Genomic DNA, 27,433 nt, shown 5'->3' with positions numbered 1-27,433 from the left:
ACACCAAGGTGGTAACGACTCCCTCAGGTCTTTGCTGTGACTCTCCAGGACTTGCTCAGTAATATCAGGGTGACAGGTGTCTTCCATGAATCTCCTGGACGTGTCCTGGTGTCCCTCTGTGCAGCATTTCACAGGCCTCATGTCACATACACTCTGGACTGCACTGGATTCTGGTGTCCAAATTACGAATGTGCAAGGTGTCAACATGTGTCGTCCATACAGGCCCCGGGTACCTTCTGGCTTCATATAAAAAATTGTGATTATTGGGCTGCCATACCTCTAATAGGGGGTAGGTTTCCTGGCTTTCCTGACACCTCTGTTGCATACAATGACTTATTGTTATAATACTGGCGTCAGTTATTTAATTTCTCAGTTGGCTTCTTCTTTCCTAAGGTTATTTCTGGTGTATAGTAGAGTTGTTGCGATACCAAAATTTTGATTCGGTTTTGATACCACGCGGAAAAAATAAAACAAAAAAGCCACGTGCATTCCGCATTTTTAAAAAATGGCGAATTGCGCAGATTTTTTAAATATTTTAATAGTTTGGACTTTTCGGACGTGGCGATGTTCATTTATTTATTGTTTATATATTTTATTTGTAAAATTGGGAAAGGGGGCAGTGCTCCAGACTAGGGTTGTTGCGGGTATCGAAATTTCGATACCCAATCGATACTTTTGTCCCGGTATCGATACGATACCGGGATTTCCGTTTTTTCGATACTGGGCTGCGCTTCTGCGCAGTCTAGTATCTCTGAACATGAGCGCGCTGCTATCGGCGCGCTCATGTTCTCTCTCAGCAGCACGGGGAGAAGGAAGCTGTCCTCCCTCCCCCTGTGCTTCTGCCGCTGCCACCAATGAGAAGAGAGGGGCGGCAATGAGAAGAGTGGGGTGGAGGAGGGGCGGCAATGAGAAGAGAGGGGCGGAGGAGGGGCGGGCGCACTGCGCCCCCAATGATAGGATTACTATCGGAGCGATGGGAGGAGACATCAGCTTCACTAGTGGGCGTTCCTTTTCCCTGCGCTGCGATTGGACAGCGCTACAGCCAGGGAGAAGGAACGCCCACTAGTGAAGCTGATGTCTCCTCCCATCGCTCCGATAGTAATCAGCAGCATGTGGAGCAGGAGAGGAGACAGTAATGGGGCACTGCGGGCGAACGGAGCGGCGCCCAGGACTAAATGGTGAGTGCTGAGACATCGCTGGGCGCCGCTCTGTGTGGCCTAATAGTGAAAGTCTGGACTCATATACAGTAGTCAGTCTTTAACACATACAGGAGGCGGGTGCCGGCAGCAGAATCGCATTGCCGGCACCCTGCCCCTGACAGGGAGCTGCGATCAGCGGCAGTTAACTGCCGCTGATCTGCTAGTACCCGCCTCCTGTATAAAGGGGTAAAATCATTGGTGGTGCAGTGTGCCCCCCCCCCCCTCAATCCCCCCATCCCATTGAAATCATTGGTGGCACAGTGCGCCGGCCCCTCTCAACCCTCCAGTATTAAAATCATTGGTGGCAGTGGCCACAGGGACCTCTCCACTCCCCCTCATTGGTGGTGCAGTGGCAGCTTCTGATCGGAGCCCCAGATGTGTAAGCCTGGGGCTCCAATCGGTTACCATGGCAGCCAGGACGCTACAGAAGCCCTGGTTGCCATGGTAACATCCCTGATGCTGTGTGCACAAAGCACAGAGCAGCAGGGACAGTGTGGAGTCCTATTCACCCTGATAGAGATCTATCAGGGTGAATAGGGAAAGGGATGAAAGATCCCAGGTTCTAGCCCCTAAGGGGGGAAATAGTTATTAAATAAAAAGTGAAAAAAAAAAACCCACTAAAATATGAAGTATAAATCATCCCCCTTTTCCCAATTTCACATATAAAATATATAAATAAACATATTACATCGCCACGTCAGAAAAGTCCAAACTATTAAAATATAAAAAAAAAAATCTAGGTGGTGAATGCCGGAACAGAAAAAATAAAATAAAAACTGCGCGATTCGCCATTTTTAAAAATGAGGAATGCACGTGGCTTTTTTTGTTTATTTTTTTCGCGTGGTATCGAATGGTATCGAGTATCGCAATACTTTTTCATGGTATCGAAACCGAATCAAAAATTTGGTATCGCAACAACTCTACTCCAGACTAAAAAAAATACCTAGTAGCCATTGGCTCCTGAACTGAAAAATATAGGAGCCAAATTAAATTTTTAGTCGCCAAATCGAAACCGAATCAAAATTTTGGTATCGTGACAACGCTACGCCGATCAGATTGGCGTAGATTTTGTTTCGATACGAAAATTTTGATTCGCTTTCGTCACCAAAAAAATGATTGCGATACTCAATACCATGCGGAAAAAACCCGCGTGCATTTCGCATTTTATGAAACGTTCGGCCCAATAGAACAGTCCTATCTTATTTTTTTTGGGGTGACAAAGTGACAAAAAAAATGGCGAATCGCATGGTTTTTATTTATTTCTGTTACGGCGCTCACCGCATAGGAGATATTTTTTAATAATTTAATAGTTTGGACTTTTCAGACGCAGCGCTATGTAATATGTTTATTTATTTATTGTTTATATATTTTATATGTAAAATTGGGAAAGGGGGGATTTAAACTTGTCACACTAGCGTTTTTCTTTTCCGGCATTGAGTTCCGTCCTAGGGGCTCTATACCGGAAAAGAACTGATCAGTTCAGTCATTTTGACTGATCAGGCAAAAGATAAAACCGCAGCATGCTACAGTTTTATCTCCGGCGAAAAAAACTGAAGACTTGCCGGAATGCTGGATCCAGCATTTTTCCCCATAGAAATGTATTAGTGCCGGATCCGGCATTCAAGCGAAGAGACGGATCCGTTCTTGCAATGCACTTGTGAGACGGATCCGCATCCGGATGCGTCTCACAAACTCTTTCAGTCACATCCAGATCGGCGGATCCGGCAGGCAGTTCCGACGACGGAACTGCTTGCCGGATCAAACTGCCGCTAGTGTGAAAGTAGCCTTAGGCCTCTTTTACACGGGCGTCACGTTTTGGCTCCGGATGCATCCTGGGTGCGTTGCGGCAGTTTTGACTGCGATTGCTTTCCGTTGTTCAGTTTTTATCGCGCGGGTGCATGTAATGTGTTTTGCACGCGTGTGATAAAAAACTGACTGTGGTACCCAGATCTGAACTTCTTCACTGAAGTTCAGGTTTGGGTTCGGTGTTGTGTAGATGTAATTATTTTCCCTTATAACATGGTTATAAGCGAAAATAATAGCATTCTTAACCCCCTCAGCTCCCCTATAGCTTAAACACCCTGAAAATTAATTTTTTTTACTTCATTTTACCAGTGTCATGAAGTACAATATGTGACGAAAAAACTATCTCAGAACGGCCTGGATAAGTCAAAGCGTTTTAAAGTTATCAGCACTTAAAGTGACACTGGTCAGATTTGCAAAAAACGGCCAAGTCCTTAAGGTGAAATAGGGCTGAGTCCTTAACCACCTCAGCCCCCCTAGCTTTAAACACCCTTAATGACCAGGCCACTTTTTACACTTCTGACCTACACTACTTTCACCGTTTATTGCTCGGTCATGCAACTTACCACCCAAATGAATTTTACCTCCTTTTCTTCTCACTAATAGAGCTTTCATTTGGTGGTATTTCATTGCTGCTGACATTTTTACTTTTTTTGTTATTAATCGAAATTTAACGATTTTTTTGCAAACAAATGACATTTTTCACTTTCAGTTGTAAAATTTTGCAAAAAAAAACGACATCCATATATAAATTTTGCTCTAAATTTATTGTTCTACATGTCTTTGATAAAAAAAAATGGTTTGGGTAAAAGTTATAGTGTTTACAAACTATGGTACAAAAATGTGAATTTCCGCTTTTTGAAGCAGCTCTGACTTTCTGAGCACCTGTCATGTTTCCTGAGGTTCTACAATGGCCAGACAGTACAAACACCAAGGTATTCGCTGATGGGCATAGTGAGTTCATAGAACTTTTTATTTTTTGTCACAAGTTAGCGGAAAATGATGATTTTTTTATATATTTTTTTTCCTTACAAAGTCTCATATTCCACTAACTTGTGACAAAAAATAAAAACTTCCATGAACTCACTATGCCCATCACGAAATACCTTGGGGTGTCTTCTTTCCAAAATGGGGTCACTTGTGGGGTAGTTATACTGCCCTGGCATTCTAGGGGCCCTAATGTGTGGCAAGTAGTTTGAAATCAAAATGTGTAAAAAAATGACCTGTGAAATCCTAAAGGTGCTCTTTGGAATGTGGGCCCCTTTGCCCAACTAGGCTGCAAAAAAGTGTCACACATCTGGTATCGCCGTACTCAGGAGAAGTTGGGCAATGTGTTTTGGGGTGTCTTTTTACATATACCCATGCTGGGTGAGAGAAATATCTCGGCAAAAGACAACTTTTCCCATTTTTTTATACAAAGTTGGCATTTGACCAAGATATTTATCTCACCCAGCATGGGTATATGTAAAATGACACCCCAAAACACATTGCCCAACTTCTCCTGAGTACGGCGATACCAGATGTGTTACACTTTTTTGCAGCCTAGATGCGCAAAGGGGCCCAAATTCCTTTTATGAGGGAATTTTTCGACATTTGGTTCCCAGACTTCTTCTCACGCTTTAGGGCCCCTAAAATGCCCGGGCAGTATAAATACCCCACATGTGACCCCATTTTGGAAAGAAGACACCCCAAGGTATTCAATGAGGGGCATGGCGAGTTCATAGAATTTTCTTTTTTTTTGGCACAAGTTAGCGGAAATTGTTTTTTTTTTTTTGTATTTTCTCACAAAGTCTCCCTTTCCGCTAACTTGGGACAAAAATTTCAATCTTTCATGGACTCAATACGCCCCTCACGGAATATCTTGGGGTGTCTTCTTTCCGAAATGGGGTCACATGTGGGGTATTTATACTGCCCTGGCATTTTAGGGGCCCTAAAGCGTGAGAAGAAGTCTGGAATCCAAATGTCTAAAAAATTTTACGCATTTGGATTCCGTGAGGCGTATGGTGAGTTCATGTGAGATTTTATTTTTTGACACAAGTTAGTGGAATATGAGACTTTGTAAGAAAAAAAAATTAAAAATTCCGCTAACTTGGGCCAAAAAAATGTCTGAATGGAGCCTTACAGGGGGGTGATCAATGACAGGGGGGTGATCAGGGAGTCTATATGGGGTGATCACCCCCCTGTCATTGATCACCCCCCTATAAGGCTCCATTCAGACGTCCGTATGTGTTTTGCGGATCCGATCCATGTATCCGTGGATCCATAAAAAACATACGGACGTCTGAATGGAGCCTTACAGGGGGGTGATCAATGACAGGGGGGTGATCAGGGAGTCTATATGGGGTGATCACCCCCCTGTCATTGATCACTCCCCTATAAGGCTCCATTCAGACGTCCGTATGTGTTTTGCGGATCCGATCCATGTATCCGTGGATCCATAAAAAACATACGGACGTCTGAATAGAGCCTTACAAGGGGGTGATCAATGACGGGGGGTCATCAATGACAGGGGGGTGATCAGGGAGTCTATATGGGGTGATCAGGGGTTAATAAGTGAGGGGGGGGGGTGTAGTGTAGTGTGGTGTTTGGTGCTACTTATTACTGAGCTGCCTGTGTCCTCTGGTGGTCGATCCAAACAAAGGGGACCACCAGAGGACCAGGTAGCAGGTATATTAGACGCTGTTATCAAAACAGCGTCTAATATACCTGTTAGTGGTTAAAAAAATCGCATCTCCAGCCTGCCAGCGAACGATCGCCGCTGGCAGGCTGGAGATCCACTCGCTTACCTTCCGATCCTGTGAACGCGCGCGCCTGTGTGCGCGCATTCACAGGAAATCTCGCGTCTCGCGAGATGACGCGTATATGCGTGACTGTGCCTGTAGCTGCCGCCTCCGGAACGTGATCCTTCGTTAGGCGGTCCGGAGGCGGTTAATACAGAATGCTAAGTAAAATAGGGCTGGAGGGGTTAAAAAATAATAATAATTTACCTCACCTTAATCCACTTGTTCGTGCAGCCCGGCTTCTCTTCTGTCTTCATCTGGGAGGAAAAGGACCTGTGGTGACGTCACTGCGCTCATCACATGGTCCATCACATGATCCATCACCATGGTAATTGAACATGTGATGAGCTCAGTGACATCACCACAGGTCCTTTGACAGGTCCTGGAGAAAGAACAGGAGACCGGCAGCTACGCAATCAATTGGAGGAGGTGAGTTAATTATTTTTTTATTTTTTAACCCTCATTGGCACTGCGCCACAAATGTTTATTATACTGTGGTGTTGGGGGGGGCGCACTGTGCCGCCAATGTTTATTATACTGTGGTGTTGGAGGGGGCGCACTGCTCCACCAATGTTTATTATACTGGGGGGGGGGGGGCGCACTGCTCCACCAATGAAGATAACTGATCTGTTAATACAAATACAGGAGGCGGGTGCTGGAATCAAATAGCCGGCACCCGACCTCTATGGCAGGGAGCTGAGATCCGCTGCAGTTAACCCCTCAGGTGCAGCACTGCCGCTGATCACAGCTCCCTGTCAGAGGCAGGATGTCGGCTATGCGATTCTGCTGCCGGCACCTGCCTCCTGTATTAAAAGTTAAAGACGACCTTATATGGGTTTGGACTTTGTTAAGCAGCAGGTTACACAGAGCGGCGCCCAGAGATGTCCCAGCACTTACTATTATTCCTGGGCGCCGCTCCGTTCGCCCGCTGTGTGCCTGTGACCCATTACCGTCTCCTGCAGTCCTGCTCCATATGCTAATTACTATCGGAGCAATGGGGAGGAGACTTCAGCTTCTCTAGTGGGTGTTCCTTCTCCCTGCGCTGCGATTGGACAGCGCTGCAGCCAGGGAGAAGGAACACCCACTAGAGAAGCTGATGTCTCCTGCCCATTGCGCCGATAGTAATTAGCATATGGAGCAGGAAACCGTAATGGGGCACTGCGGGCGAACTGAGCGGCGCCCAGGAATAACAGTAAGTGCTGGGACATCCCTGGGCGCCGCTCTGTGTAGCCGGACCCATGAAAAGTACTATCATTGGTGGCGCATTGCGCCCGCCCCTCCTCCGCTTCTCTCTCCCCATTGGTGGCAGCGGCACAGGGGGGATGTGAGAGACTGCTTCCTTCTCCCCTGTGCTGCTGAGGGAACATGAGCGCGCCGACAGCAGCACACTCATGTTAAGAGATACTAGACTGCGCAGAAGTATCGATACCGGGGCAAAAGTATCGATTGGGTATCGAAATTTCGATACCCTCAACAACCCTAGTGTATAGTCCGTTCAGGTTCTCACTTGAGTTGATCAATATAGATTAATCTTGATGAACCTGTGTCCTCTCTTAAGGCAATGTAATTATGAGTTTCTCGCACCGGTTTCTTTGCCATGGTTGACCTCTGAGATATAACACAAACTGGTCCCACATCACAGCATCAGTATTGGTTATGGACTTGGCCCCTTCTTATTCCTTCTGCTGTAACATTGCCATCAATTGTTGTATGCTGTTCATGGACGGGGGCAGCGTCTCCTCCTCCTTCTGACGCCGGGCAAAGAATATTTTTCGCAGTATTCTGTTAGATCACAGATGCCCAACTTGCGGTCCTTTAACTATTGCAAAACTACAACTCCCAGCATGCCTGGACAGCCTACAGCTATTAGGGCATGCTGCGAGTTGTACCTTGCAACAGCTGGAGGGCCGCAGATTGAGCCTCCCTGTGTTAGATGATTGATCTCCAGGATGTGAGAAACCTGTGCATATGATTATCACCAAAAAATGAAACTGACTTTCGTATATATGAAAATCCAAAAGACTTTATTATAAATATATTTGAACAATACATGCATGATAAAAGGCAGCAGCACAAGGCAGGACACACAGATGAGGAGCAGGACCCAAGGAGAGGCCGGGAGATCAGTGCACGAAAATAACAACAGGGAAAAAAGAATGCTAGCTAAAAAAGCATACCTCAAAACCTCATGACAGCAACGCCCCAAACAAAGTGCAAAGGAGTCAATTGTAGAGATTGAGGTTAAAGTACAAGGACAAGATTAAACATACCCTGAGTGGTGCAAAGATCTCTCGGCCGACTCCTGACCCAACGCCGTTTCGCCAGTCTGGCTCTTGCCTGTTGTAACAGCTCTGTTCTTCTTGCCTGACCCTTCTATGTACTTAGGGCCATTCTGCTTTTAGGTGTGGGGTCACATGACACAATTGGACAGCCCTCTTGTGAGTTATGAATTTTGATAGCTCACCCCTAATACCAGGCAGCGGCAAACTAGGTGAATAGATCAGCCTCAGAGAAATACCTGACGGTAGCGCAAGTGTCCCTGTTCTCACGAATTTTGATAGCTGCCTTCAATTTGTAAAAGATTATATTAATTAAAAATAATAAAAAAAATGTTTTGTTCTTGGTAGATGACCGTACTTGGCGCTTGAAGAAACATCTCATATCTACATATTATAATGCAGATGATCCATGTGTCATATCAGATACATATGAAGAGTGTGCCATTATCCCAGATGTACCCTCAGACATTCACAGCAAAAATCTATCATCTCATCCTGTAAAACAAGTCCAATCTTCTAATTCATCACATACTCTTACTCAGAATGAAACTCACAGAAGAGGTTCTGGAACCCAAAAAGCTCAGAAAAAGCTGTATTCATGTTCAGAATGTGAAAAATGTTTTACTTGGAAATCAAGCCTTCGTCAACATCAAAAACATCACACAGGGAAGAAGCTGTATTCATGTTCAGACTGTGGGAAATGTTTTACTAACAAATCAAGTCTTGAAAACCATCACAGAATTCACACAGGAGAGAAGCCGTTTTCATGTTCAGAATGTGTGAAATGTTTCACTTGGAAATCATCACTTGAGAGACATCAATCAATTCACACAGGGGACAAGCCGCATTTATGTTCTGAATGTGGGAAATCTTTTTTCTTGAAATCAGAACTTCTTATGCATCAGAGAATTCACACAGCAGAGAAGCCATATTCATGTTCAGAATGTGGGAAATGTTTTACTCAGAAATCAAAACTTGAGAGCCATCAGAGAATTCACACAGGGGAGAAACCATATTCATGTTCAGAATGTGGGAATTTTTTTACTCACAAATCATCACTTGAGAGCCATCAGAGAATTCACACAGGGGAGAAACCATTTTCATGTTCAGAATGTGGGAAATTTTTTACTCGGAAAGCAATTCTTGAGAGCCATCAGAGAATTCACACAGGAGAGAAACCATATTCATGTTCAGTATGTGGGAAATGTTTTACTACGAAACCAATTCTTGAGAACCATCGGAAAATTCACACAGGGGAGAAACCATATTCATGTTCAGAATGTGGCAAATGTTTTACTAAGAAATTAACTCTTGAGAGACATCTGAGAATTCACACAGGAGAGAAACCATATTCATGTTCAGAATGTGGCAAATGTTTTACTTTGAAATCAATTCTTGTGAGCCATCAGAGAATTCACACAGGAGAGAAACCATATTCATGTTCAGAATGTGGGAAATGTTTTACTACGAAACCAATTCTTGAGGACCATCGGAAAATTCACACAGGGGAGAAACCATATTCATGTTCAGAATGTGAGAAATGTTTTATTAAGAAATTAACTCTTAAGAGACATCAGAGAATTCACACAGGAGAGAAGCCATATTCATGTTCAAAATGTGGTAAATGTTTTTCTCGGAAATTATCTCTTGGTAAGCATCAGAGACTTCACACAGGGAACAATCAATTCTGAATCCTTCCTGTAAAATATGCCATAAATTTCCATATTTTTTCTTGCTATCATCTATAGCGAGAAGACTCAGCTTTGTTATAAAAATATTGCATATATATTGAAGCAGTAATTAAAAGATAATATCAGTATATTCAGAAATGTAGTTACAGCTGTTATAATTGTAGCTCTTAAAGGTGTTGTACAAGAATGAGGGGGTTTGGCAAACTCCCCCACTTTACTGGATCTGTAAAGGGAAGATTACTTACCTGCTTCCTGGCGCTCGCTCTCCGCTCCTTCTCTTCCAAGCCTGCAGTGCTCGGCTGGGCTAATCTGGTTTACATTGCCACAGCCGACACTGGCCACGGCGGAGACTGGATCCCCTTGTGTCATGTGACTATTTGCCATGACGTAAGGGAAAACGGTAACCATGATCTTCCATGAATTATATAATACTAGACATTAAGCCCGTTACAATAACAGGCACTAGAACAGTAGTGCATAAACATTAGTAGGAACAGTCTATATTAAATGGCAAGGGAACTTGACCACACTGACTGGTGGCTGTGACTGCTGGCACTTCACTTGTGGCTGAGACTGGTGGCTGCAGCTGATATTGCTGACTGCTGGCACTGACTGGTGACTGTGGCTGAGGCTGGTGACTGCAGCTGAGATTGCTGACTGTGACTGAGACTGCTGGCACTGAGTGGTGTCTGTGGCTGAGACTGCTGGATGCGGCTTGTGGCTGGGACTGCTGGCTGTAGCTGACACTGACTGACTGATGGTTGAGATGGCTGGCACTGACTGGTGGCTGACACTGCAGGCACTGTGACTGGTGGCTGTACAACTGGCATTGACTGCTGATAGCGACTGGTAGGTTAGACTGCTGACAGGGGCTCCTCTCTATAGCTGATAGTTCTGGGACTGACGAACAGAAATGGCAGCTGGAATTGACTAACAAAAATGGTAGAACGCTCCAACCTGCTTGCCGGCGCGCAGGTGTTGGCGGTGCAGGCGGCATGTGGAGTGCCGTGTCCTGATTGGTCGGCACGCTGGTGTAAGCGGTGCTGGGGGCGTGTTATTAGGGTTATTACTGCAGAATATAAATCTTTTGCTAGAGGTAGTTGTGCATTGTGTGTGTGTGTGTGTGTGTATATATACCGTATTTTTCGCCCCATAAGACGCACTCCCCCCCCCAAAATGGGGGAAAAATGCCCCTGCGTCTTATGGTGCGAATGCTGACATTTTTACATCGCAGGCTGCGATGTATATGCGAGCGGTAAAGGACTGGGAGGAGGAGCTGGGGGCCGGCAATTGCGGCAGGGCGGTGCAGTCAATGTAGTCTAGCCCCGCCGCTCCAGTGCTGCACTATACAAATATAAAATGTCTTATTCCATTAAAAGTGATTAAACATGCCCCCCCACTTTTAATATTACCGTACACCCTAACAGCTTCTGTAGAATGCCGGGCGGGCGGCAGCGTAACTCCCTGATGTCACGTGCCTGCGCCGCCTACTTTATGCATGAAGCAAACGGCGCAGGCAAGTGACGTCAGTGAGTGACGCACCGGCCGTCTGGCCTGCCTGCGTTGTACAGAAGCTGTTAGGATGTACGGTAATATTAAAAGTGGGGGGGCATGTTTAATCACTTTTAATTGAATGAGACATTTTATATTTGTATAGTGCAGCACTGGAGCGGCGGTGGGGGGGGAATCTGTGGATGACAGTTTTATGGGGAACATCTGTGGATGGCACAGTTAAGGGGTGGGGGGTCTGTGGATGGCACAGTTAAGGGGTGGGGGGTCTGTGGATGGCACATATATAACAGTGCCACCCACAGATCCCCCCTGTAACAGTGCCATCCACAGATCCCCCCCCTGTAACAGTGCCATCCACAGATCCCCCCCCTGTAACAGTGCCATCCACAGATCCCCCCCTGTAACAGTGCCATCCACAGATCCCCCCTGTAACAGTGCCATCCACAGATCCCCCCCTGTAACAGTGCCATCCACAGATCCCCCTGTAACAGTGCCATCCACAGATCCCCCCCTGTAACAGTGCCATCCACAGATCCCCCCCCCCCCCTGTAACAGTGCCATCCACAGATCCCCCCCCCCCCTGTAACAGTGCCATCCACAGATCCCCCCCCCTGTAACAGTGCCATCCACAGATCCCCCCTGTAACAGTGCCATCCACAGATCCCCCCTGTAACAGTGCCATCCACAGATCCCCCCCGTAACAGTGCCATACACAGATCCCCCCTTTGTAACAGTGCCATATACAGATCCCCCCTTTGTAACAGTGCCATCCACAGATCCCCCCCCGTAACAGTGCCATCCACAGATCCCCCCCCGTAACAGTGCCATCCACAGAGCCCCAGTAATAGTGCTATCCACAGACCACCATTAGTTCCAAATCCACCAAAAGCACACCTTTTGGTTAAAAAAATTATTATTTTTTCTTATTTTCCTCCCCAAAAACCTAGGTGCGTCTTATGGGCCGGTGCGTCTTATAAGGCGAAAAATACGGTATAACTCTTTTTATGAGGCAGGGTAGCCACAAAATGGCTGTTCTGGTACATAGAAACATAGAAACATAGAATGTGTCGGCAGATAAGAACCATTTGGCCCATCTAGTCTGCCCAATATACTGAATACTATGGATAGCCCCCGGCCCTATCTTATATGAAGGATGGCCTTATGCCTATCCCATGCATGCTTAAACCCCTTCACTGTATTTGCAGCTACCACTTCTGCAGGAAGGCTATTCCATGCATCCACTACTCTCTCAGTAAAGTAATACTTCCTGATATTACTTTTAAACCTTTGCCCCTCTAATTTAAAACTGTGTCCTCTTGTGGTAGTTTTTCTTCTTTTAAATATGCTCTCCTCCTTTACCGAGTTGATTCCCTTTATGTATTTAAAAGTTTCTATCATCTCCCCTCTGTCTCTTCTTTCTTCCAAGCTATACATTTTAAGGTCCTTTAACCTTTCCTGGTAAGTTTTATCCTGCAATCCATGTACTAGTTTAGTAGCTCGTAGTTTAGTAGCTTGGTAGTTTTTATTTTTTGTGTTTTTACAATGTTCACCTGACAGTAGATATTGTGATAGTTTTATAGAACAGGTCGTAACAATGCGGCGATACCTAATAAGTCAATTTTTATTTTTTTATTTTTTGAAAATTTTTATTTTTGAAAAAAAAAATTGAAAATTTCCATTTTCTGAAAGCCATATTTTTTTTTTTTTTTTTTTTTTTTTTTTTTTGGGTGATTGTCTTAGGTAGGGTCTCATTTTTTTTTTACTATTATGGGGCACATATTACTTTTTGATTGCCTGGTTTTACACTTTTTGTGATGTAAGGTGATGATAAATGGCTTTTTTTATTTTTTTTTATGGTGTTCACCACATGGGTTGGATCACATGCTATTTTTATAGACCAGGTTGTTACAGATATGACGATACCTAATATGTGCATTATTTTTTTCTTTATTTTATTCAATAAAAGCATGTTTGAAAAAAATATCATGTTTTTGTGTCTCCATTTTCTGAAAGCCATATGTTGTTGTTGTTGTTGTTGTTGTTGTTGTGTTTTTTTTGTTTTTGTTTTTTATTTGTTTTATTAGTACCACCAATAAGAAAAGTACAAGCTTTTGATTACAAGTCAATTACATTCGGTGTTACAATTTTTCCATAAGACAATAAAACAACCCCCCAAAACCCGTCCCACCCCCCACCCCAACTGAGTCACCATATCGATAATCATCAGTTTTCACAATTAGGTTCACACTCCCTAACTAAATGTCATCCGAGCTTGTGTCATGCATCTTACTCCCTATGTTACCAGTTCTCCAAGAGACAATATCCCCAACGTACCCTTAAGTGCTTCTAAACTGTACCATTCTGTGTATTTGAACGATTGCATTATGTTTCTAATTTCGTCATGGGAGAAGCTGTTTGTAATAAAGGTCCTCCACCTCTTGAAAAACCATTTAGTTCTTTTGTCTTTGTTCAATTCCGTATCTGTTTTATCTAGGTACATGAACCGTATCGTCTGCGTCTTCACCTCCTGTACCTGAGGCACCTCTGCCTTCAACCAACTTTGTAGTAAACAACGCAGTGACACCACCAAGGCCGCCTCTACTATAATTTGGGGGGGAGGATTGGTATCTCCAAAATTATGGAAGAGAAGGGCCTCAGGTTCTAATTTCACGGTATTTTTAATCCAGCATCTGACATGCTCCCAGAATCGTTGAACCTGTGGACACATCCAAACACAATGCACTAGGTCTGCTTTATCTAGGCCACACTTTGGGCAAGCAGTTAAGAAAGCTGTGTTATCAAGTTTTCTGGGTAAGGTAAAAGCATAGATGGCCGAGTGAATTAGTCTAAGGTGTGTTTCCCTCCACACCTCACATGGTATTGCCTTGCATACCCTAGCCCATCCCTGTAAAAAAAATTCAGCATCAACTGAAACATTAAGCTTCTTTTCCCACTTCTTAAAAAGAGCTTGCGCTGATGTTTTATTGCTCGAGTCACGCATTACTTGATAAATGTGTAAGATGGAGAGTTTGGAATTTCCACTCCCTAGTGAGAAAACCAGGGAATTCCCTATACATTCGCCCGCGACATCACATAATCTCTCTCTACAGAATAGCTACACTTGCTGAAAAGGGAGAGCGTGAGAACCCTCCAGGCCATATTTCTGGCATAGTTCTGTAAAGGTTAGATATCTCTTATCAGAGATATGGAGGAGATCGAGCAGGGTCTCAATACCCTTTGCTCTCCAAACCTTGAACATTTTGTTTGTGCTCCCCTGCGTGAATTCTGGATGCCTCCACAGGCCCAGGACCCTAGATGCCAGAAATGGTCTCTTTGCCAACTTACGTGCTTCCTTCCATGCCACTATCGTGTCACGGATGATAACAGAGTGCTTCAGACTTGGATCCAAGAACTGTCTCCTTGTATGAAGTAAATTAACTAATGGCCATGGATGGGACAAATGGGTCTCCAGATCGAAGTTGGAAAAGTGGCTAGTCCCATGTATCCAATCAAGGCAGTGTCTAAAGAGGCACGCTAAATTATACACTCTAATATTTGGCACGTTTAAACCACCTTTATCTCTTGGAAGCATCAGTTTTGTCAGTGCAATGCGGGGTTTCTTCCCTGACCACAAAAATCTGGTGAACACTGAATGGAGGCCCTGGACATCCGCATGCTTCAGTAGTATTGGGATCGTCTGTAGGGGATACAGTAATTTGGGAAAACACACCATTTTTAGGATATGACTTCTACCCGTTAAGGACAGAGGGAGACTCTGCCATCTAGTAAGTTCGTCTGCAATAGCTTTAAATAGGGGTGGGTAATTCAGATTATAGAGGGATGACGGGGACTTCCCGACTTTTATTCCCAAGTAAGTAATGTAAGAATTACTCACCGAAATGTTTCTACACGACTCTGGGAGCAGTTCTTTCAGTTTCAGGGGTGTTAAAGGCAATATCATGGACTTATCTAGGTTTATCTTAAAACCCGAGACCGGACCAAAGGAGTCTAGGAGTTGTAAGACCTTCTCAAGGTGCTCAACTGGGTCTGCCATGAACAACAATATGTCACCCGCAAAGAGGGAAGTATATACTTCCTTTTGACCCACTTTTATTCCCCTAAAGGCGTCCCCGCCATCCACTTGAGCCAGTGGCTCAAGTGCTAGGTTGAACAGCAATGGGGGAAGTGGGCACCCCTGACACGTTCCCCTACATAATGGAAAAGGGGCTGACAGAAAACCATGTTGTTGTCTTTTTTAACGATTGGCTTATGTAGGGCCTCATTTTTTGTTGGATGAGGTCACGATTTGGTGCTAATTTTGGATACATATGACCTTTTTATCACTTTTTAAACCATTTTTTGGGAAGTGCGGTGGGCTAAATTGCAATTCCATCACAGTTTTTTCCTTTTTTTTTTTTTTTTTTTTTTTTATGCTGTTCACCATGCGGTAAAAGTAACATGATCCTTTTATAGATCAGGTCCTTACGGACGCGGCGATATCAGAGATGTTTAGTGTTTTTTATTTTTTACATTTTTAACCAGGTAGTATTTAGTGTTAGGACCCATCTAACGGAGATCGCCTTGACGTACGGCAGACTGGCTCAGATGGTTTTGTACAAATTGCATTGGCCAAGCATCTCACTTTATAAATAAGCGTAGCATTAGCACCATAATTTTTGTAATCATTATTTTTGTGACTGGCATTGTTGTACTTTATCTGATTTGCAGGGTGCTGCTGCATTGTCTTTTTTTCTTCTAGGTCTTTGCCATGGCAGCGTGCACCTGCGCACTGGGAGGTGCTGACTAACCCCCTTTTTTTTGCACAATTGTGGATATAGGAATTTTTTTTTTTTTTTTTTTTTTTTTTTACTTTTTTCACTTTTTAAAAAAAAATTAGGACCCAGACCCACTTGGTTATTATAGATCCAGTAGGTCTGATGGCTTACAATACACTGCAGTACACTATATAGTGTACTGCAGTGTATTTAACTCGCACTAAGCCTTTAGCAGGAGCCTGATCAGATATACCACGGCAAGCCGGATGCCTTCTGTGAAGATATGCGTATTGTGTGGCCTGCAATTGTACCCTGTAATTTGTCTATTGGGGAATTTCTGTGGGTTTAGTGTCTGGAGATAGTGAAGTTATACAGTGTCTGGACTAATTGTCTCCAGGCAAACAAAGGGAGAGACCAAACTGTAAAGCATGTACTATTGGTTGTCTATTGCCTCCCCCTTGCAGGGGGTACAGTATAAATACAAGTTCTGTTCAATAAAAGAGTCTTTTTACAACCTTCATCACGTTTCGGCTGTTGTTGGGGTACCTGTGATGTGTGTGGGAGTGACACCGCTGAGATTGCTGGATGTTATACATTGGGAATCTACCGAACAAACAACCGAACGGAGGACTATACTCACTGCGTGCTTTTCCGTTCGGGTAAATCAGACGAACCAGACGCTACTACTACGGGGTTCGTTACAATTTGTGGCAAGCAGAGGGATGTCGTATCCCGAAGGGACGTCCCGGACAGGAGAATAAGTGAATGGCTCAGCAGTACGAGCTACTAAAGAGAACCACATTAAAAGACCTGCTGGAAGCTCGAGGCATTACGGCAAGTAACAAGTCGAAAGCTACACTAATTGCCGAACTAATGCAGAGTGACGGAGCCAGCAATATGGAGAGGGGAAATACGGAACCAGATGAGCTGGAAAAGAAACTGCAGATGTTTATTCGGCTGCTAGGACCAAATCCCTCGGAAGGGGCTGTCGTAAAGGTGATTGCGGACACCCACAGTGCACATGTAGCGCAGCAATCCAGAACCGGGTCAATGCAAGGGGACTCGCTACATTCCCCTGGATTTACAAATGGATATCCTAAAAAGGTAAATCATGCTGCTTTTAAAAATTTTGATGACAACGGAGCAGATATTGACGGCTTTTTAAAAGACTTTGAACGCCAATGCATGTTAGAGGGAATGGAGGAGGAAAGATGCGTCTCAGTACTCAGCAGCAAGTTAACTGGGCGGGCGGCAGAGGCTTATAGAGCAGTACCGGACGAGGACATTCGGAATTATCAAAAGATAAAGGAGGTACTGTTGTCCCGATTTTCCGTCGCCCCAGAGGCGTATCGCCTGAAATTCAGAGAATTAAAAAAGACTGGGAAAGACTCCTTCACCGAATGGGCCTGCAGGTTAAAGAGGGCAGCACACAACTGGATCCCAAGCTTCAACGTTGGAGGATGCTTTGCAGCTCCTCACGTTGGAACAATTCTATGATGATCTGGAGAAGGATCTCAGGCATTGGGTGAGAGATAAATAACCCAAAACAGTAGAAGAAGCAGCAAAATTGGCGGATGAGTATCAGGACACCAGACGGTCGGAAGTCAAAGAGGTACGAGCCAGCTCCAAACCGTTTGTCCCTTTTTCCCCAATACAAAAGCCCGTACCCTACCAAGCAACTACCAACCCCAGGCATCAACCCAAAGTGTGTTTTCTGTGCAACCAACCTGGGCACATTAAGCCCCATTGTCCACTCAGAAACAGAGGGGGCTCACCAGCTGCACATCCTTACAAGGCCACCGCTCACTGTTACCAGCAGGAGCCTAATGTCAACCCTGCGTCCAGTAAAGAACAGTGGAACATTTTGTACGAGGCCAATACGGCACAGGCGGAAACTGACAACCAGAATCATCACCGACAATGGGTTACCGTAGATGGGGAGGAGGCCGAAGCTCTACGCGACACTGGGGCCACAATTACCCTTTTTCAGCCGCACAAAATTCGGCCGTCTGTCCGCACCAACTGCACTGGGGCAGTTCGAGTAGCAGGGGGAGCTATCCACAAGCTTCCTACAGCGAGGGTGCTTTTGAATTGGGGCACCGGCAGTAAACAGATAGATGTGGGCATTATGCAAACTTTGTTGGCCGAAGTATTGTTGGGGAATGATGTGGGTTGCCTTACATCCCATTTGGCTGGCCAATCTCCAATGGAAGGGTTACCCGTTACTACCAGGGATCAAGCACGGAGGGGAGAACCTGCGCACCCGGAGGAACCTCAGGTAGGACATTCGTCCCTATTGCCCCCTTGACCCCTACTCCCTTTTGGGATACTCCAGCAGGGTTTGAGCAGGCTCAGAGGGGGGATTCCACCTTAGCAGGTTACAGGAGGGAGGCAGAGAAACCCATGGAAGAGCAGGGGGGAGAACGGTTTAGTTGGGAAAAGGGGCTGTTGTATAGGATAACGGGGGGAGTCGGGAAGGGAGATACCCAAGTAGTTAAACGGCAACTAGTAGTACCCCGGAAGTTTAGGGCAGAACTGCTAAAGCTTAGCCACGATATTCCGTTGGCTAGGCATTTAGGAGTGACCAAAACGAAGAATAGGTTAACGCAGACCTTCTTTTGGCCAAAAATTTCTCAAGACATTAAACTATACTGTAGGACATGTGAGATATGTCAGCGGACGGGTAGGAGGGGGGATCGCCAGAGGGCTAAACTTCACCCCCTCCCTATTATTGAAGAACCCTTTAGCAGGGTAGCCATTGATTTAGTGGGGCCGCTCCGCAAATCGGCCACATCTGGAAAGAGCTACATCCTCACAGTGGTAGATTTTGCTACTCAGTATCCGGAGGCTGTGGCTCTGTCCAATATAGAGGCCGAAACCGTGGCAGAAGCCCTAGTAAAGATCTTCACCCGAGTAGGATTCCCGAGAGAAATTCTATTGGACAGAGGGACTCAATTCACGTCCCATCTGACCCAACAATTATGGAAAAGTTGTGGCGTGAAACTCCTGTTCAGTACACCCCATCACCCGCAGACGAATGGACTCTGTGAACGGTTCAATGGCACTCTGAAACAGATGCTCCGAACCTTCACAGCGTCCAATCCTCACTGGGAAAGATTCCTACCTCACCTCCTGTTTGCTTACCGGGAGGTGCCCCAGGCATCCACGGGGTTCTCCCCCTTCGAACTTCTTTACGGAAGAAGAGTCCGAGGACCCCTGGATCTCATACGGGAGCACTGGGAGGGCAATACAGGCGAGGAGGGGGTACCTATCGTCCACTATGTGCTGGAGTTTCGGGACCGGTTGCAGGCGCTCACCGAATCTGTGCGGGAACACCTGCAGACGGCTCAGACACGCCAAAAGAGATGGTACGATAGGGGTGCCAGAGATAGGGTCTTTGACATAGGTCAGCAAGTCTGGGCTCTGAAGCCGGTTAAGCAGGACAAATTACAGGCCTCTTGGCAAGGCCCTTTTAAAGTAGTAGAGAAGCTAAGCGACACTACGTACATAGTGTGCAAGAGTTCAGATGAGAGGTTCAGACGTGCCTTTCATGTGAACATGTTAAAACCATATTACGAACGGGCAGAGGATATAGCGGCGGTGTGCGCGCTGGTAGGGGAAGATAGTGAAAACTTTCCCCTGCCAGATTTACTCACCACTGACCCTATCTCTATAGACCAAGTGCAAATAGGCGAGGGGTTAAACCCCGAGGAGAAACAGTCAGCCTCTCAATTACTACAGGGATACAAGGAGATGTTTTCTGCTGTCCCGGGGTGTACCTCTGCTGCAGTCCACCGAGTAGAGACTCAGGGAGACACACCCCTGCGACAACAGCCTTACCGTATCCCTGTAGCTGTTCGAGATAATATGTTAGCAGAGATACAAGAGATGCTGCAGCTAGGGGTGATAGAGCCATCCCAAAGTCCTTGGGCCTCTCCGGTAGTACTGGTGCCAAAGCGAGACGGTACGACTCTGTTTTGCGTAGACTACCGGAAGCTCAACGACCGCACTATAACAGACGCATACCCTATGCCTAGAATTGATGAGTTACTGGATAAGATGGCTGGGGGTCATTACCTAACCACTCTAGATTTATGCAAAGGCTACTGGCAAATCCCTCTGGAGCCAGCAGCCATTCCCAAGTCAGCATTCGTCACTCCATTCGGGCTATACCAATTCAAGGTTATGCCCTTTGGAATGAAGAATGCGCCGGCTACCTTTCAGAGAATGGCTGACAGACTTCTGGAGGGGTTTCAGGACTTCTCATGTGCGTACTTGGATGACATTGCCATTTATAGTCGCACATGGGAATCCCATCTAGAACACGTAGCCAGGGTCTTAGAGCGCCTCCAGACCGCCGGACTAAGGTTGAAACCGGACAAATGCCATCTAGGAATGGCGGAGGTCCAATATTTAGGGCATAGAGTGGGGTCAGGTAAGCAGCGTCACGAGCCGACCAAAGTAGAGGCCATTGCTAATTGGCCCGTCCTACTACCAAGACTCAAGTATTAGCGTTCTTAGGAACGGCGGGGTATTACCGGAAATTTGTCCCAGAATATAGCGCCCTGGCCAAACCCCTGACCGACCTAACCAAAAAAGCCCTTCCCAAGCTCGTAACCTGGTCTCCGGAGTGCGGAGAAGCGTTCCAGCAACTAAAGTTAGCCCTCAGCAAGGCACCTGTGTTGGCAGCACCAGACTATAACAAAACCTTTCTTGTGCACACAGATGCCTCCATGTATGGGCTGGGAGCCGTGCTGAGCCAGGTGGGGGAAGATGGGTTGGAGCACCCACTGGCGTATCTCAGCAGGAAACTTTTACCCCGGGAGGTCAGCTACGCCACTGTGGAAAAAGAATGCTTAGCTCTGGTGTGGGCCTTAAAGAGGCTCCAACCCTATTTGTATGGTCTCCCCTTTACGTTGATGACGGACCACAATCCGCTTGTATGGTTGAACCGCGTCTCAGGGGACAATCCAAGACTATTACGCTGGAGCCTGGCCTTACAACCGTACAATTTTACTATGCAGTACAGGCCAGGCAAACATCATGGGAATGCGGATGGATTGTCCCGTCAACCGGACTTGGACACATAAAAACTTCCGTTCTTCGGACATCTCTGAGCCAACCCGACAGGGTCTAGGCGGATATGCCGACCCATGGACTTAGGGGGAGCCGTGTGAAGATATGCGTATTGTGTGGCCTGCAATTGTACCCTGTAATTTGTCTATTGGGGAATTTCTGTGGGTTTAGTGTCTGGAGATAGTGAAGTTATACAGTGTCTGGACTAATTGTCTCCAGGCAAACAAAGGGAGAGACCAAACTGTAAAGCATGTACTATAGGTTGTCTCTTGCCTCCCCCTTGCAGGGGGTACAGTATAAATACAAGTTCTGTTCAATAAAAGAGTCTTTTTACAACCTTCATCACGTTTCGGCTGTTGTTGGGGTACCTGGGACGTGTGTGGGAGTGACACCGCTGAGATTGCTGGATGTTATACCTTGGGAATCTACCGAACAAGCAACCGAACGGAGGACTATACTCACTGCGTGCTTTTCCGTTTGAGTAAACCAGACGAACCAGACGCTACTACTACGGGGTTCGTTACACCTTCGAAGGCGTCCGGTTGCCATGGTAACCATTGGGATGCTGCCACAGAGCAACGGCCTGATGGGGGAGCTCCCTCCCTCAGTTTACCATTCAAGCATCGCCCGCTGCCACAGCAGAGTAGCGGCCCGATGGTTAGCCCCTCCATACAGCGATCTCTAAGGACCATGGCATGGAAGGGGTTAAATGGCTGACATTGGTGCCAGCACCGATGATGGCTGTTTCAAGCAGAGTGTTAGCGGTACAGCTAACACTCTACCCCGCTGCCTCTCTGCCAAGTGGCGAGGGTGCTGTGCACTGTGCCATCTTGAAATGGGGCAGGGGTGCTGCGTGCTCTGCATCTTGAAAGGGGGCGGGGGTGCTGCGCGCTCTGCATCTTGAAAGGGGGCAGGGGTGCTGCGCGCTCTGCATCTTGAAAGGGGGCAGGGGTGCTGCGCGCTCTGCATATTGAAAGGGAGCGGGCGTGCTGCGCGCTCTGCTTCTTGAAAGGGTGTGCGGTACTGCGCGCTCTTCATCTTGAAAGGGGGGGAGTGCTGCACGCTCTGCATCTTGAAAGGGGCAGGGGTGCCCGTTCCAGACAGTGGTCCCTAAGGACTGCGGCATGGCAGGGGTTAAACAGTTTTTTAAGGCAGAGTGTCAGCGCGGTGTGTGGAGAGCTGTGTCCTGATTGGTTGCCCCGCCGCTCAGGCCTAATGTAAAACTGGTGACACGGACACAGCGCACGCACACAGGGCTGTTATTATATAGGATACATATATATTGGAAATATTTTTTTTTTATTTTTTTTTACTAAACTAGGACATCTGTGGAACATCAATCCTTCTGTTCTTCAATTTTTGAGGATCCTTGAGCAGGTAAATATCAGTCTTTATTAAAGAGATCCAGGACCCCCGCCAATCAGCGGGATGAGAAGGCACCGGTGCTTGTAGTAGCGCCTCTGCCTTCTCTCAGCTCACCCAGCACAGCGCCGTACGTTGTATAGTGGCCGTGCTTGGTATCGCAGCTCAGCCCCATACACTTCAATGGGGCTGAGCTGCACCAGGGCCATGTAACCGATGAACGTGATGTCACACGGCCTAGGCAGAGCTGAGAGAAGGCCGCGGCGCCACAGCGAGCATCGGTGGCTTCTAAAACAGCTGATCGGCGTGGGGCCCTGGTGTTGGACCCCCACCGATCAGATACTGATGACCTATCTAGAGCAGTCGTCCCCAACCTTTTTTGCACCAAGGACCAGTTTCATGGTGCAAAAAAATGCAAGACAATTTTCCCTGGGACCGGGGGGCTTAGGGGGTGCTAGTCGACACTGACTGATTCACGCGCATAACAAATCACAAGGTGCACATTAAAATATATAACGACTATATAAACTGACTCTGGTCTCTGCTGCACTGGTCTCTGCTGCACTGGTGTCTGCTGCACTGGTCTCTGCTGCACTGGTGTCTGCTGCACTGGTGTCTGCTGCACTGGTCTCTGCTGCACTGGTGTCTGCTGCACTGGTCTCTGCTGCACTGGTCTCTGCTGCACTGGTGTCTGCTGCACTGGTCTCTGCTGCACTGGTCTCTGCTGCACTGGTCTCTGCTGCACTGGTGTCTGCTGCACTGCTCTCTGCTGCACTGGTCTCTGCTGCACTGGTCTCTGCTGCACTGGTCTCTGCTGCACTGGTCTCTGCTGCACTGGTCTCTGCTGCACTGGTGTCTGCTGCACTGGTGTCTGCTGCACTGGTGTCTGCTGCACTGGTCTCTGCTGCACTGGTGTCTGCTGCACTGGTCTCTGCTGCACTGGTCTCTGCTGCACTGGTCTCTGCTGCACTGGTGTCTGCTGCACTGGTCTCTGCTGCACTGGTCTCTGCTGCACTGGTCTCTGCTGCAATGGTGTCTGCTGCACTGGTGTCTGCTGCACTGGTCTCTGCTGCACTGTACTGTATATTTCACCCTATAAGACGCACCTAGGTTTTAGAGGAGAACAATAAGAAAAAAATATTTTTCATTACACCTTAGGTCAGACCAACAATCAGACCCCAATGTTAATCAGTCCTCTGCTGACAGCCCTAATCAGACCCTGTGGCAAACCTAGCCACTTACAGAATGTCTTTCTTGTCTGTACCTCTTCCCCTCCCCCCTTTTCCTGTCCCATTGTTTCCCCAGCAGGGTGTTGTCTCAGCCCTTGCTATTGTCTGACCCCACTTTTCCTTGTACCATAGTAATCTATGTATTGTATGTAAATGAGGCTGTTGGCTGTTTGAAACCAGGTGCGCATGCCGAGTAAAGTCAGTGACTGCCAAACTGTGTGTCGTCCAGTCACTGGGGAAATTGTCTCTTGGTTATTGACCTGCTTCTTCAGCTACACAGGGATTTAAGTGAAGATATTGAGGGTATACCGTGAAGCTCCGCAACAGACCCCAATGTCAATCAGACCTCAGATCAGACCCCCAACCTTTAGCCATCTATCAGCCATAAGCCCCATGTCAGCCATCAGCCCCCAGTGCAAATTTTAAAAAAATAAAACACCACTCTCCTGCTCCTGGACGCCACCGCTCCTCACCATCGCGATCCTCTTCTTCCTGCTGTCGGCTGTGTTTCGCGGCGCACAGTGTGAAGTCACCGACAGCCGAGGACCAGGAAGCGGTGAGTACAGATCCTTCCTGGTCCTCCGGTACTAATGAAGCACTTCTATAATGGAAGCGTTTCATTAGTACAGCGTTAAAGACGGCCCTGATTGCCACGGCCCAGCAAACCATCTTCCAGGGCCCGGTCCTGGGCCGTGGCCCGGCGGTTGGGGACCGCTGATCTGGAGGATAGGTCATCATTAAAAAATAATAATCAGAAAACCCTTTTAACGCCTCCAGTCTTGGGTTTACTATCTGGGTTATGACGTTGGGAACATTCCCAGACCCTTTGGACTCATTTACAGCAAATGGTAAGAGACATCTGAGGAATAATTATACCCTTAACCCCTTAAGGACCGGACCATTTTTCACCTTCCTGCCCAGGCCATTTTTAGCAAATCTGACCAGTGTCACTTTATGTGGTAATAACTTTAAAACGCTTTTACTTATCCAGGCCGTTCTGAGACTGTTTTCTCGTCACAAAATATTTCATTTTTATTTATAAAAAAAAAAAAAATTTTCAAAGTTCCAAATTTCTATTTCTCTACTTTTATAATAGATAGTAATAACTATAAATCGTTTATTACTTTACATTCCCCATATGTCTACTTCATGTTTGGATCATTTTGAAAATGACATTTTATATTTTTGGGACGTTAGAGGCTTAGAAGTTTAGAAGCAAATCTTAAAATGTTTACGAACATTTCCAAACCCCAAGTTCAGTTATGAAGTCGCTTTCTGGGGCTTACATATTAAAACCACCCATAAATCACCCCATTATAGAAACTACACCCCTCAAGGTATTCAAAACTGATTTTACAAACTTGGTTAACCCTTTAGGTGCCCCACGAGAATTAAATGAAAATTCAAAATTTAAATTTTTATCTAATTTTTCTGCAACACATCAAGGGTTAACATCCAAACAACTCAAAATCTATTATCCTGAATCAGGAGTTTACAGAAACAGCCCATGTGTGCTCAAAAGATTATGTATGGGCGCATGGCAGGGCTCTAGAGTCAAACAGCTAAATATGGATTTTGCTGACCTGAATTGGCAGATATGGATTTTAGGCGCCATGTTGCATTAAATAAATTCCTGAGATCCCCAGAAATGAAACACCCCAAGAAGTGACCCCATTTCGTTAAGAGCACCCCCGTACGAACATTTTAAGGGGTGTAAAGGGCACTTTTGACCTAACAGGTGTTTCACAGAAATGAATATGTAGTGGTTGGTGGAAAGTGAATCTGTAAGCTATGCGGACTAAATCAGAGATATAAGGTGGTAAAATTACAGGGCGCATCAAGGATGAAATTAATACTCCATGGATGTGGGGTAGATTCTACAACACTCCTGCATGCACAGGCCAGGTTTTTCAGGGCAGGTTTCGCAGTGGTAAATAGTGTCTTTTCTTATGTCCCTTTTGGAACACACCCTGCATCTTTTTTGGGTCCTTCCTTTCCTTGCTGTCTGGGGGACTTGACCTGGAAAATGTTGCCCTGGTACAACACGGGCACCATGACTCCCTGAAGTACTGGGACCCTCCCCGGCCTGGCTTTGAAGAATTTGGCCCTTGATAACCATCTCTTGGAAATGGAGGTAAGTTCCATTTAGAATGAATGGGTCTGCACCCGTTCTTGATATTGCGGAACAGATGCGGACCCGTTATACTGATGTGTGAATGGACCCTAATCCAGCACAATCTTTCCACTAACTCCTGTATTCCAGGATACAAACTGGTTTGGGGACAGTGGTAGTGGTACCTCGCACATGAGCAGGGGAGCTGGTATTTGTGTGAACGGTGGTCAGTACAAGGACGTCCCTCTTGTCCTTGTACTTAACCCCCAGCATGTTCTCATGGAGGAGAGCCCTGCTTTCACCCATTCTCAGTGGTTGCCCTGCCAAGGATCTAGGGAGGCCTCTCAGATTTTTGTGCACTGTGCCGCAAGCCACAGTACTTCTGGCAGTTAGGGACATGAATAGGGGTATGCTGGTATTAGTTATCCACATAGAGATGGTAACCCTTATCCAGCCGTGGGTGCAGCAAGTCCCACACAATCTTTCCACTAACTCCTAGGATGGGGGGGCATCTATGCAGGAATCTATTCCTTCATAAACGCAGAACTTGCGGGTGTACCCGGAGCGACTCTCACAAAGTTTGTATATTTTTATACCATACCTCGCCCGTTTGCTAGGCAGGTACTGGCGGAATGTAAGCCTCCCTTTGAAAAGCAACACCAAAGAGAAAAAAGCATAGCACAACTGATGATAAATCTACTTTATTAATATACCAAAAAATAGGATAAAAATACATTTACAAACAATACAATGGTGGATAAGAGACGCACAGGATGGATGGAAGATCACAATCTGGATAATATAATGACACAGGTAGTGGATAGGTCATGGAAGGTACAAAGTGAATAGGTGATAAATACCCAAATAGGTGTAAAATACTAAATACTGACCTAAGACCCATAAAGCGTTACTCTAAGCCGGATACATATATAAAGTGCATTGTGCAGAGTACAAAGAAATGGCAATGTACATTAACAAAATAATTACATAGGTACCAGAGTGATGATCCACAGCCTCCCTTAACAGGGACTCATCTACACAGCAAACTTGGTATTAAAGTGGTCAAGGACGGGCCTAACCTTGAACAGACGGTCAAATGTCGGGTCATTTTGGGGTGGGCGCTGTGTTTTGTCGTTACAGTGTAGGAATTTCCGAATTGACTCAAAACGCTTCCGGGTCCTGGTGTTACTGTAGATTGGAGTCTGGTAGAAAATGTCCGAACTCCAATATTGTCTGACGTTTGGCTTCTTTACTGCGCCCGTATGCAGCACGAGTCCCCAAAACTTCATCATCTCTGCTGCACTTACTGGGGTCCAACCTAGGGATCTAGCGTATGGCGAGGTAGGGTTCTGAGCGATAAATGGTTGGGCGTACAAATTGGTTTGGGCCACCATTAAATTTACAAAATCTTGTTCTGTGAAGCCCGCACTGTATATCTGTATTCCGGAGTTGCCCACAAAATCCGGAATTTGTGGCTGATAATCGTCAGGGGGTGGGGTCCATATGGGGTCACTCTGAGGGGGCTGCCTCTGCTTCTAACCTGGGGTGCCTTCTAGAGGGTTCCTTATCAGCTGATGATGATGATGGGGTAGAGGAGTAGAGAAAAGTGGCCTC

Source organism: Bufo bufo, chromosome 5 (genome assembly GCF_905171765.1).
Source record: "Bufo bufo chromosome 5, aBufBuf1.1, whole genome shotgun sequence".
Lineage (NCBI taxonomy): Eukaryota > Metazoa > Chordata > Amphibia > Anura > Bufonidae > Bufo > Bufo bufo.
Note: the sequence above shows the minus strand (reverse complement) of the source record.